Source organism: Topomyia yanbarensis, chromosome 3, assembly GCF_030247195.1.
Source record: "Topomyia yanbarensis strain Yona2022 chromosome 3, ASM3024719v1, whole genome shotgun sequence".
Classification (NCBI taxonomy): Eukaryota; Metazoa; Arthropoda; class Insecta; order Diptera; family Culicidae; genus Topomyia; species Topomyia yanbarensis.
This window is the reverse complement of record NC_080672.1, coordinates 24,212,211-24,224,362: the sequence shown is the minus strand read 5'-3', so window position 1 is coordinate 24,224,362 and position 12,152 is coordinate 24,212,211. Positions and strand designations below refer to the sequence as shown.

General features: G+C 36.9%; 1 protein-coding gene across 1 annotated transcript in view; it reads left to right on the top strand.

Moving 5' to 3' along the window:
- The window catches only part of LOC131691349 (solute carrier family 25 member 16-like), a 42,575-nt gene that overhangs the window by 29,549 nt on the left and 874 nt on the right, over positions 1 to 12,152 (top strand). The gene's annotated exons all lie outside the window — the stretch shown is intronic.

Genomic DNA, 12,152 nt, shown 5'->3' with positions numbered 1-12,152 from the left:
AAACGCAGATGATCAATTTCGGCACCCATTTATGCGCTTTAGCCACTAGTGACCATGGACGTTGTTCTTCTATTCTACATGTTATATACAAGGTAGCGTTGCAACCGGTAAATGGCAAACCAATTTTTTTAAAAGGAAATTACTACATAGTTTTTGCACCAACTGCCACAATGAAGCAGTGCAAATTTCATTGTTTTATGTCATTGTGTGCACCTTGCTACCCTTGGCACAGCTCGATACATCAAGAAGCCGGACAATCAAAGTACTTCGCTATACACCAACAGCAATGCAACCCTGTCCGACAAGTTCCGGCTGATTTAAAGCGTCACTCTGACTGGCCTAGAGAAAGTGAATGAATAAACGTACGTTTCTGCGTGTTGCGTGAAGAGCTGCGCACCTTCGAGTTACGCAAATCCGCAAATATTGACGGCCGTGTTGTTTGGTTTGCTCTTTTCACCGGCACCACGAAACAGAAAGAGAATTCCGGTTTGTTCGGCAGAGTAGCGTATCGCGTCGCGTGTATTTTTTTTTCACTCTCGTTCGAATACTACAAGAACCCGAAGGTTGCCACCTCAGTTTGTTGTGGATAGAGCCTCTAAGCGAAACGGGTTTGTGTATATGCACACCTATAATCTGGGGATCGGTGATCTTTGCCACTGATGTTCAATATGAAAGCATGCGAAGATAGCACTACCATTTAGCAGGTGTCCGATCTTTCGCACGAACTATCGTCGGCATTGGGCTTTGGAATTTGTTAGTGACAAAGCCGGTTTGAGAGTGATGATTCGGGGTTGGGCACAGGTGTGGTACGTGACGGATTGGAATTCCACGTTTTGGGAGTATTGTTCGCGCTAGTTCGTAGTGACCAGCGAGTCAAGGTTGTTTTTTTCGGGATGATTGATATCACTCACAAATGCTTAAATGTTCAATCAATAACGTTTACAGTTTAAAAGTGACGAAACCAAAGAGAGCAAAAGTAACTGAAAGTTTCTTAAGAAATAAAGAAATAAAAAAAAACTAAAGAAATTTGATGAAACTGATAATGTCGCTGTATCGACTCGGCGCTACTCTAAATAGTTCACGAAAAATGGTTTGGATTAGTAGATACAGAACATAAGGTTAGGATTGTAAGTGGCACTGTTTCCTCTATCTTTTTCGCACTCGTAATTCGCTATTTGTTTGACACTTATGTACCGAATTTTCCGGATAGCCACGACAGCGACAATCCTAGTCTAGTGTTTGTAATTTACTGAGGTAAACCTAAAATAACCTAAAACGAAATTCCAGAATCAGATATAAATTTAAATTAGTTCGGTTGTCGGATAAAATAAAGATTGCGAAGAATTTCTTCAATCTACAGGTTGTGAGCAATATGGTATAATTGGATTAAATCAGATGAGTAATAAAACTATATTCTTGAACGAAACCTATTTTTTCTAGTGTCTACCTAGCATGAAATTCGTCTCTGTTATTAGAATAAATGGAAATTTGCTGAAATCCAATTGAAGGCGCTGCTCCGCCTGTCACTGTTCAGCAAACTCATATACCTTCTCAATCCCCTTTTACTATAACAACATTGTGCTAAACAATAATCATATTTTTCTACTTTTTCTCGTTTCAAATTACACGCACTGGTGACGGTTTCAAATGGCTTATGGTCCGGCATATAAACAACGCTTCGTCGATGTCTCTCTACACGTGTACTTTATCTCTATCTCTCCTTTCTTATATATCTAACTCTATCTGTTGCGCTAACCGCAAATAACCTGAATCTATTGTAAATAACCAATTTGGGACCATAACCAAAAAAAAAATACGGTCACTAACCGACGCTGCTTTAAAACAATGGAAATCCCAATCATGTTTGGTTTTCCCCTTCTTCCACTGGGAACGGTGATGGATGACGCACGGTGTTGTTACCGCTCTACTACTAAACCCGCTGTGTTTAATCATCGATGGAAATCCGCATGGCAAAATCTTGCTCGACGACGACGACGACGACACGCTAACTAGGAGGTGGGTAACTTATTAGGCTTCTAGCTAACCAACGCGCCGCGACTATGATGGGTTTCGGTTCGAGTTGGATTGCTTTGTATTGTAAGTGCTTCATCAATGGGTTTTGTTTGCTTCGTATTACACTCAAATGGAAACCCTAAATATCAAATTAAAAGCCGATCGTGATTGTTGTGTAATGCGGTTAAGGATGGGTGTGAGTGTTATTTTGTTAGTTGATTACCCATATTTCTCATATTTTTAATCGATAGATTTTATATTTATAAGAACATTAAAATTAGGTTTTTAGGAAATAGTCTGATTTTTTTTTACAATTTTTCATATATTTAAAAATGCAAGAACTTTGATTATTTTTTTCCCTTCCCCTAAATTGAGGGGTGTGACGGTATTGCAAACATCATCAAGCATATTGCGCGCATCAATGCTAAAGAACCTCTGAAAGACAATTGCTTTCAGATGGTTATTGCATTACACCTCGATAGTGGTGCATCGAGGAGATCGAGAGGGCTGATGGGCCTTTTATCTGTTTTATGTTCTTTCATACTCTGCACCAGCCCTAACTAACGCTCAACCATTAACCTGTGCGCGTTGGCGTGGCCGGCTGGCGGGTCAACGTGGATTTGGAACTTTTGCTGTGGGCCGTGTTTGATGACATTGTTCCACAGTTTAATGGCAGCGTTGGTGGACGGGGCTCACAGTAGGGGTCATTTATCGGTCGACTTCGTCATCGTACACAAGCTAATTAAATTAGTTAAATAAATGTATAAGTAGAAACCTATTAGTGTACACCGAAAATTAAGTATCAGATTCACGGTCCACGCGCGATCATCCAAAAATACACGCGAATATGCGATAGGCACTCGGTAATAAAATAGAATGTATACACGCGAAGTTACATCCACGTTAGCACACGCGCCATACAAACGCACACGCGATCGAACACGTTAACGCACAAACGCTCGAGCCCTTCTCGAGTGATTGACTTTCTCCGTCTCGTCTGTAATTGTAGTGGGCGTTTCTGACGAGGAACTTTTTCAGGACCCTAGCTCTATAGTTCCAGTAGAATAACTCTCGAAAAATATCATTTTCTGTGCCATTTTCAAACTACTTGAACCCACACCTCTACTAGAAGCACTGTTCTCTCAAAAAGGTGCAATCAGAAGTCATAAATGGGGATATTCGCTAGCACTACCTAATGACAGAATCTTAAACTATTAAGTGTGGCACTTCGTAGGTTTTGAACTGCTAAGCAGCTTTGTTGAAGACACCGACCGGAAAAAAATGTGAAAGGTTGACTAAATGGTATACTCGCTGGTATGGTATACTCATCTGGTGACAGAATCTCAAAATATTCGACGAAACACCTCGTTGGCTTTGATCCTTTAGTAACTATGCCAACGGCAACGTCGTGCTAAGAAATTGCGACTCCGAGATACAGCGGGTTAAATAATAGCACGCTCACTATCGCCGCACAGAGGCAGTATCCCGAACTAATCGGCATACCATCTAGCAGGTTTCAATCAGCTGAACAACTTCGCAAAAGACACAGATCTGCTAAAAATAAGACACTTGCGATAGAGTTGTTCGAAACAAACTAAAATTTTACTTACTTTTTTTAGTTTGCAGAAAAGAGCAGTGCTCCTAATGAGTACAAAAGATAAAACTATCTGTGTTGTACAAAGTACAACGCGCGTGTGTTAATATTGCAAAATTTGGCGCAAGTGTCGGAGGGTTAAATGGTAGCTTGAAATCGAGTAGAACCCCTAATTTTTTAACTGTTGTTCCCTTTCTTAATGAAGTTTACGTCGTTTTCGAGTAGACGTAGTCACTGTGTACTTGGAAGCATTTCAAATCATCCTGTTAATTATGAACCAATCAGAGACCGTGTTTAACTAAGATGGCAGAAACAAAGCACCGGAGAGACGATTTACTATGTTGAATAATTTGTAACCACCTACCTTACTTTAAAACAGCGATGCGAAAAATTAATTTCGTTTAGATGGAAAAAAACATATAAGGTTCGAAATGGTTGCCTTAAGGTACACTGGACGTAACGTCAAAGAATAGAGATATAAGATTCTTAATTTGAACAGCAATTTTATTTCCGATCAAATATGATTTGAACCACTCCTAAACGTTCTCGCAGAATCTGAGTCTTTTTAATTGAGCAATCGCAATTTGATGGTTGGTTGAGTTTGTCGAAGGCGGCCGAAAGGTTGGTTTACCAGGATTCGATTCTGTAGTGAGCGAGCGATGAACGAGGTGTAAGCTACTAGGTTTGTGCAAGTAGATCGCTTGAGTCGAATCCATGTTAAGTTTTAGAGATGTAGTTGGTATAACAATGTGTCAAAAACCCGAGAACGATCAGCTTAAATACTTTCGAGAATGTACATATGCAACGATTCCCAATAATTTGGAACTTTGTTGTTAGATCCCTTAATTTAAAAAATGGTGTAATAGGAATAGTAGGAAAAACTCGATAACATATTCAAATGTAATGCAAATATCCAAGTAGCATTTCTAGTTTTATAACACACTACAAGGGCAATCTAAGTTTTAAGGAAGGCTTCAAGAGTATCACAAAACCTTAATTGCTACTAGGGTAGTGTGCATTGCGATAATGCGACAAATCTCTAGTACAGGTATACCTCGATAGTACGTACCCTTGATGGTAAGTAAAGTTGGCTGCAATAGTACGTAAACCTACCAGCGAAATCTTTCAGTTTGATTTGGATGGGGCAAATTTTATGGAAGCTCTATAGGTTTTAAGGGAACTTTTGCATACTGTAGGCAAATGTGCTACTCAGAGAAGTTCCACAAACTCCAATATAGATTTTTTCCAATTTTAAACGACTTAACAACTACTAAATGTTGAAGTAATCGTTAAAATCTATTCATCATTGAATGATAAAATCATGATTTTGTGAACTGAAAGATTTACGAGAACCGTGGGTTCCTGAAATTATGAAGAATCAACCTGGTATTCGTGAAACTATGTGTGGTTTCAAAAAACTAGTTTACGCCAAAAATACACTGTGGTTGTTCCCTGGACATGAATTGTTTTTATTATGATTCTTGTTCCTAATTTGGAGATACACTGGTTTGTATAAACTATATCAACCACCTCATTTTCGTAATTACTCGTCACGTTACCGTGATATTCTTTTCATGAGTTTACTATCGGATTTTTATGGCGGGTAGCGCGATTTATGTTCATGATTCCAGGATCTTTGTCACGATTAACGATATTTTAGTGTTTTTTTTCTGTTAGAGGAAACTTTGGCACTGCGACCACTATCCAGGTTATCTTTTGTGACAGTTCCTGTTTGCTCAACATCTTACAAATTGACCGAATTCATTGTAGTTGGAAGCGAGTAGTTTTTTACCCACATGTGTCGTCCCAACAGGGTACTACTATATTAAGTGGTTACACCACTGTAGAACACGAAAAAATAGGCAAATTTCAGGAATGTTTCTAGACGCAATAAAGAAGTGAATCGAGATTTTGTCAAATGGGATTTATAATAATGCTAGTTATGAAGCACAAAAAATATTTTTTCAAGTAATTTTGTCACAAGACGGCGGCCGTGCAGCCTTTTCCCGTAAGCGTGACTTTTTGGACTTTTTTAACCTAGAGCTTACAACTAAAGTTTTTTCAATTACTTACCATAATAGCAACCGACGCACAGTGTCGCCTAGCCGGACAAAACCTCAAAATTTTATTTAATGATTTAATATTTTTATCTGTTTGTGAACAGGTTGAATAGTCTTCTCAAAATATTAAGTCTTGAAAACGAAAAATAGATTTTTTACAGAGCTTCAAAGGTAAAATAGATTAACATTTCTGGAAAATACTGTATTCAAATCTATATTATTCAAATGGATATATCTTTTTAGTTAGGATTCCGATTATGCTCGAACTGATTTCATTTGAAAGGTTATTCGCTGGACTTTTACTTGCCATTCGATTAAGTCGATACAAGCCTTTATTCTCGCTTATAGATGAAGAACAAATAATAAATCGTGCATTAAATTAAAATTATAATGTTCAAAGTAGCTGTGCTTTTTTGAAACAGTTCGGAAAGATCGCTTGTAGTTAATGATACTTGAGAATTAGTGTACTTTCCGAAAATGAATGTCTTGTTTTGCCCCTTTCTGCCCCGAGGTATGAAAAAGGTGATTTTTCATCATATACCTAAAGGAGACGCATGATAGTGTTTGATTACCCAGGATTCGTAATATAATTTATAAATGTCTCCTTGTATTATCAACAATTGAAATAATGTGTATTCTGCCAAAATTCACTATATCAAATGTTTTGAGTATGAATTTTCAGATACGGTGCACTTTATATTCGTAAATGTTGAATTTTCGAACTACCTTAAGTGCCAAAATTTTAAGGTAAAAAAATAAAAAATTAACATCCAATATGAATTCATTGCCACAAAATTATCCTAATGTGAAGTTTTCATCAAATTCGGACCACTTTTGAGGTTTTGTCCGACTTTTGTATAGAAGGTGATCATTGTGCGACGCACGAAGAATTTTTTTCTCAACATTTTTTTTCGCGAAATGGCGCTCTTTTTAGTAAAAAAACGCTTAAGGTGTCATAGAAATCGACACAAAATTGAAGATTAAAAAAAACTAACCAATAAAAAAATAATATCCTACGTAGCTAATTTTAATTTGCTGTTCTTATTTTACTGCCGGAAAAAAGAGGGAGAGGGAATGATTTTTTTACTCAAAATAATGGGATGAAGTTTAGCCGGCTTTGGGGAATATCTCATTATTTTTGGGTAAATTTGGACTCCCTCTCTTTCATTTTTCGTTGAAGGATGCACAGATTTAAGAATACCTACTGCTAGGTAATGCAAGTTTTCTGTGCATCGCAAATGATAGTGAGCGAAATATATGACACTCGTCCTCCGGTCACCGACGAACGCGTTGACATCTTTCATGATGACATCTCTGTAACCTGATGAGCCCAGTGGTTGAATCGGTTAGCGGAGACACTACAGTCGTGGTTCGCTGGTTGGACACTTTTTAACTGGACCGCTGTTTAGTTGAACCTCCGCTAGTTGGACCATTGTCCAACCAAAAAGCATCTGAATGTCAAAATCTTATGTCAAATTTACTTTGACAATCAATCTGACAATTATTAGAGATGTGAATAGATGCAATTACACTACTAACGTCTCCTTTGGAGAGTTTTTGACATCTGTCAGTCGGTCCAACTAACGAATCAAATTCGTTAGTTGGACAGAGGTGTGGCCCAACCAGCGAATCACGACTGTTTACATAAGAGGCGTTGCGCCCTTATTGAATTGAAACTTTTAAACATTTAGCAATCATTGTCGCTTGTGGTCGTTTAGTATATAATTTTCAAGATCCTAAGCACATTTTAGACCAATAAAAAATTTCGATTTTTTAGAAATTCTACTGTGGTGTAACCCCCTAATGTAGCTGAGGATCCGTTTGAGAGAGGTATGCCATCCCGAGCAAAGTCCAATATCAAAATTGCAGCAAATAGACAACATATTTTGATATCAAGCATCAAATTGAAATCTTATTTTGATATCAGTTTAAACTTTTTCAGATATGACATCATATTTTGATCTCATTTTGATGTGCTTCCATTTTTAGAAAAAAATGTTTGTTTCTATTTCTTTGACAAACATCAAATTGATTACTTATTTTGTTATCAATGAAATATTTCACCATCTCAATGAGTTTTCAATTTGCTTTCACTGATAGCATAAATAGTTTTCTGTTTGATGTCATAGTGCAATTTTTCTGCTTTCGATTTTGATCTTTTAACCGTTAAAACGACCAAAATGATAACAACCTGAGCAATCATTCCCTACTACATCACAACAACAAGTTTAGTTCTCAATTTGTTATCAGACTCTGCTCGGGATACCTCTCTCTACCATTGATATTTTCTGAAATATCGCTTTCTTCGAAGAAACAGTATTGCACAATAACAGAGATTATGTTCTGAGCTCTCGAGATCGAAGAATGGCATCTGGACTTTTGTCCGGTAAATCCTGCGATTATACATATGTCTGTTCGTTTTGCGATTTTAGCATGTCTGTAGTTTCGTTCCCTGCAGACCTCCGAGATTGGAAAACTGTATGCCATTGATCTATTGATGTCGCTTCTTTAATTCTTGGTCCGTGGGCTCTCGAACCAGGCAGATTAACCATTTTAGATACCTATTTTTTAGTCAGATCATTGAGAAGATCCACCCCTAGCACACCTCCCTGGGGAGTGGAGCGAGTGGACTATAACAGCCTCTATTGGCTGTTATAGTTGCTTTCGTGTCTCCCAACGTTGCTGTGATCTTCAACTCTTGAGCATTGCAAGAATTTATTTTTTTTTTTATTTTTTTTTCCATAAAACGATTGCAAGAATTTAGTCCTCTATCGATTTCTCCAGTCCCCTTTTTGCCAGGGCCTCGTAAATTGATTTTTTATTATCAAAAGCACCTTCGACGTCAAGAAAACCGCTATTTCCTTGTAATCGAGGGTTTTCTCAATAAGTGTCACTTATTGTATGTAGAGCAATTTCCGTAGATTAGCCTTTTTGAGGAATGAAAACTGGTACTTGGTTAGCGGAACATTCGACAAGTGCTCCTTTCGAATATTGGGGTCCAGAAGTTTATGTGTAGAGTTGCATGAAATCGAAAATGATTAGGAGTATCTTTTAAATATCACAAGCCCGCAAGATAGATCATTCAATTAATCCTGGTTCATGTACTAGGATCTATGAGTAACATTTCTTGATATTGTGAACTATTTCACGAGCACGAATTGTCTATTATTGTAGGAACCAGTTCACGAATCCATGAATAATATAGTGTGATTTTGCGCACTATTTCAAGTGCACCAATGGTGAGTGTTGACTAATATATAAGAAATCATAAATTAGTTCAGGAGGATCCATGCATAAAATTCCAGGTTTCGTAAAATAGTTCTCGAGGAAATTGCTAGATTGTTTTGATTTTGTGAACTTATTCACAACCACGAAAACCAGATCATGATAAAGATATAATAAATCGTGTATTAGTTAACCGGTCTCTGAATAATGTTCCGAAATCTATGAATAAAATCATGAATCACCCTTCGGTTTTTTGAATGATTTTCATACAGTTGAAAACTAATTGACGTGGTAAAAATCAATTTGGTAGTGACATGGCGGAAAACGTGACTGAAGTTCACAAAACAAATATGTTCACTGTTGAAAGCGTTATACAGACGTTATTGAAGCGAAATTGAACATACAGGGTCCGGCACTCGAAGTGTAACCAACTTCAGACCGTTCGCGCAGCTGTTGCATTGGCATCAGCTGTCTATAAATTGGCTGAATGACAGTTCTGAATATTTTTTACAAGCCTAAAAATGCATTTTACCAAAAGTTATCGGAAAAAAACTGATCGTTTTTTTTTTTTTCAAATTGAACAATTCGTAAACGCTCAAAACGGTAGGGCTCACTTGGCACACCGTTCATATGAGAATTTTAGTCATAGATTCTTGAGCGTTTTTTCAAAACGTCATATCTGCAATGAGTTACTCTGTTTACTTTCTCTTCTGTTAATAATTCGGTCACTTTAACATTTACCCCTCAACTATTTGCATAATATCCTAGTTAAAACCACCGTCTTTCGATCTGTACTGTAAAATAAGTGAAAAGTGTTATAGTGACGCCGTAAAAATCGAAAGAGAAAGTAAACAAAGAGAGTAACTCATTGCAGATATGACGTTTTGAAAAAACGCTCAAGGATTGGCTATCAGCTGGCAGCACCCGTCACAAATAATGGTGGCAAACGAGCAAAAGTGAATTATTTCTGAATTTTTGATTATTTTCACGCATTCTGCTCTTTAAAGAAAATAAAAATGATTTTCCAAACCTAGTTTATGGCCTTTTCAATTGGTTACATTTCGAGTGCTGAACCCTGTGATTGTAAGACACATGATTTTTGTTCATGGTTCTGTTTTCGTAACGTAAAAAAGAGATTGTTCCAGAGTTCATGGCACTTTATTCGCGATTTTGGGTACATTTTTTTTCGGTTCTAATTATCGTCTGACATTAGCCTGGAAATGGTCCGACATTGACAGTACATTGTGGCTGATATTGCATTCGATGTTTTATTGTATACTCAATAGACTGGTTCAATTTTTGACTTTTAGCTCCACCAGGCTTTACTGATTCCTTTGGTGGCCCTTAGTAATTGTGCAAATTTTGGTACCGATCGGTTGTGTCTACGGACCCTCCAAAAATTTGAAAGTTTATATAGAAATTAGTATGGAAAATCGGTAAATATTAAAAATAAATTCTTAAAAAATCAATTCATGGGAACACTATATATTTCTAAAGGTATTCTTCTACTGAACACATTCGTGGAACATTGTAAGTTCGTGAAAATTCGCTGAGAAAAGTTATTAATTAAGGAAGCAGCATGGCTTCAAAACAAGTGAATTTTAGTATTAATCATAGCAACAAGCTTCCGGTTTCATTGGCGTTGGCTTAAGTGATCAGAGAGGCGTAAAATGAACTGTTAACAAAAATTGTGACCAATGTTCCGAAATCACGAATAATAAGCCACGTATTTAAGAATGTATTTTTACAAATCTAGTTCAAGTTAAAAAATGCCTGCCATTACACTCAGGGTTACTGCGGTTACCTCCTGCGTATGTTTGCTTTTGTTTTATGGTTATATTTTATAATCATTTTATCGACTAAAGAAGCCGAGAATGGACAACCGAAATTCAGAGTTATTGCATAATTTTTCTATATGAGAAAACCAAAAACAAACTTTTTCTGAAAAGTGTTACAGAGCTTCTAGAAACGTGAATCTTTATTAAACCATGACTTCGTTTGTTGATAAATAATAATGTTTGTAATAGATGAGAAGCATTGACAGCCATGATCCCAACCAACATTGGTCTGTGGAAACGTATTTGGCGTGAACGTGTTTTGTGAAAATACAAATAGTGTCATGAATACGATGTTAATTATTCATGATTTCAGAACCTTGGTCGTTATTTTCGTAATTGATTCAACTCGCGATGTCGCGATTTTCTCATTAATTCATCTACAGATTTTTTTTTCTGTGCGGATATGGAAGGGTTGACTGGAACTCGACTGCTCAGATGGTTTGATGATTGGTAACGGATCTCTTCGTTTGCAGGCTAGCAACGTCAGCTATTATCCAGAAAGTGTGAAAATTAGCACCTTGTTGGTTTGATGTTCCCGATTTGATAATGCATTCCTCAATCTATTTCAGTTAGCGCTTGTATATACCGCCATCAATTGCGTTTAAAGATGTCTAATATGATTAAACAATGATATTTTTAAGTTATTTAGACAGAGTGCATAACTATTGCTGTGTTCATAAAAGTTCAAAGTTTGTTTTGCAAAAGTTAGCATTTATAGCACCGACTAACAGACATAATACTATGAGTAAATTCATTAAAAAATATCGATTCGCCAATTTTCCCAGAACATTAGCTCCACCTTTTAGGCACGGTCTCAACCACTCATTTGCGTAAGGCTCGGGAACAATTTTTCACCAGTGGTCTATCCTTCGTATACTCACGTATAGATCAGTGGCGCCATAATCGCATATGCGGCCACAGTCTCAACTAAAAATAAAATACAAAATAATAATTGTTTTTGAGTGTTATGTGTGTTAGTCTGTGTTTATAGTTCAAGCATTTCTGTGCAAATGAGATCAGTCCTTATTTAAAATTTCGAGGTGCAGATTAAATTTGAAACCACTGCTTGTTCGTACAACCATTCAATTGTTCATAAGTAGCTTTTCGGTAGTCACCCGTTCCGAAAACGGAGAGATCGTGTTAAGATAAAGCCACAACATCCTGTTTCATGATGGTTAGCACCTTTGTTAATATTGCATCCATCTCGTGTCATGGTTTGCAATCTGTCAACCAAATCTCTCTCACAGTCTTCCGAATTGGTCGGTTGTAGTAGCCAAGCTCATCACAAACAGTAGGAAGACGACAAGATTCATCTAATAACTTATTTTTAGAACAGATTTTTTTTCTTAGCCTCAAGATCGCATGTAAATATTCTTTTAATTTTTTTGCATTTATTCATACTTACCTTACATTCTTGTGTCT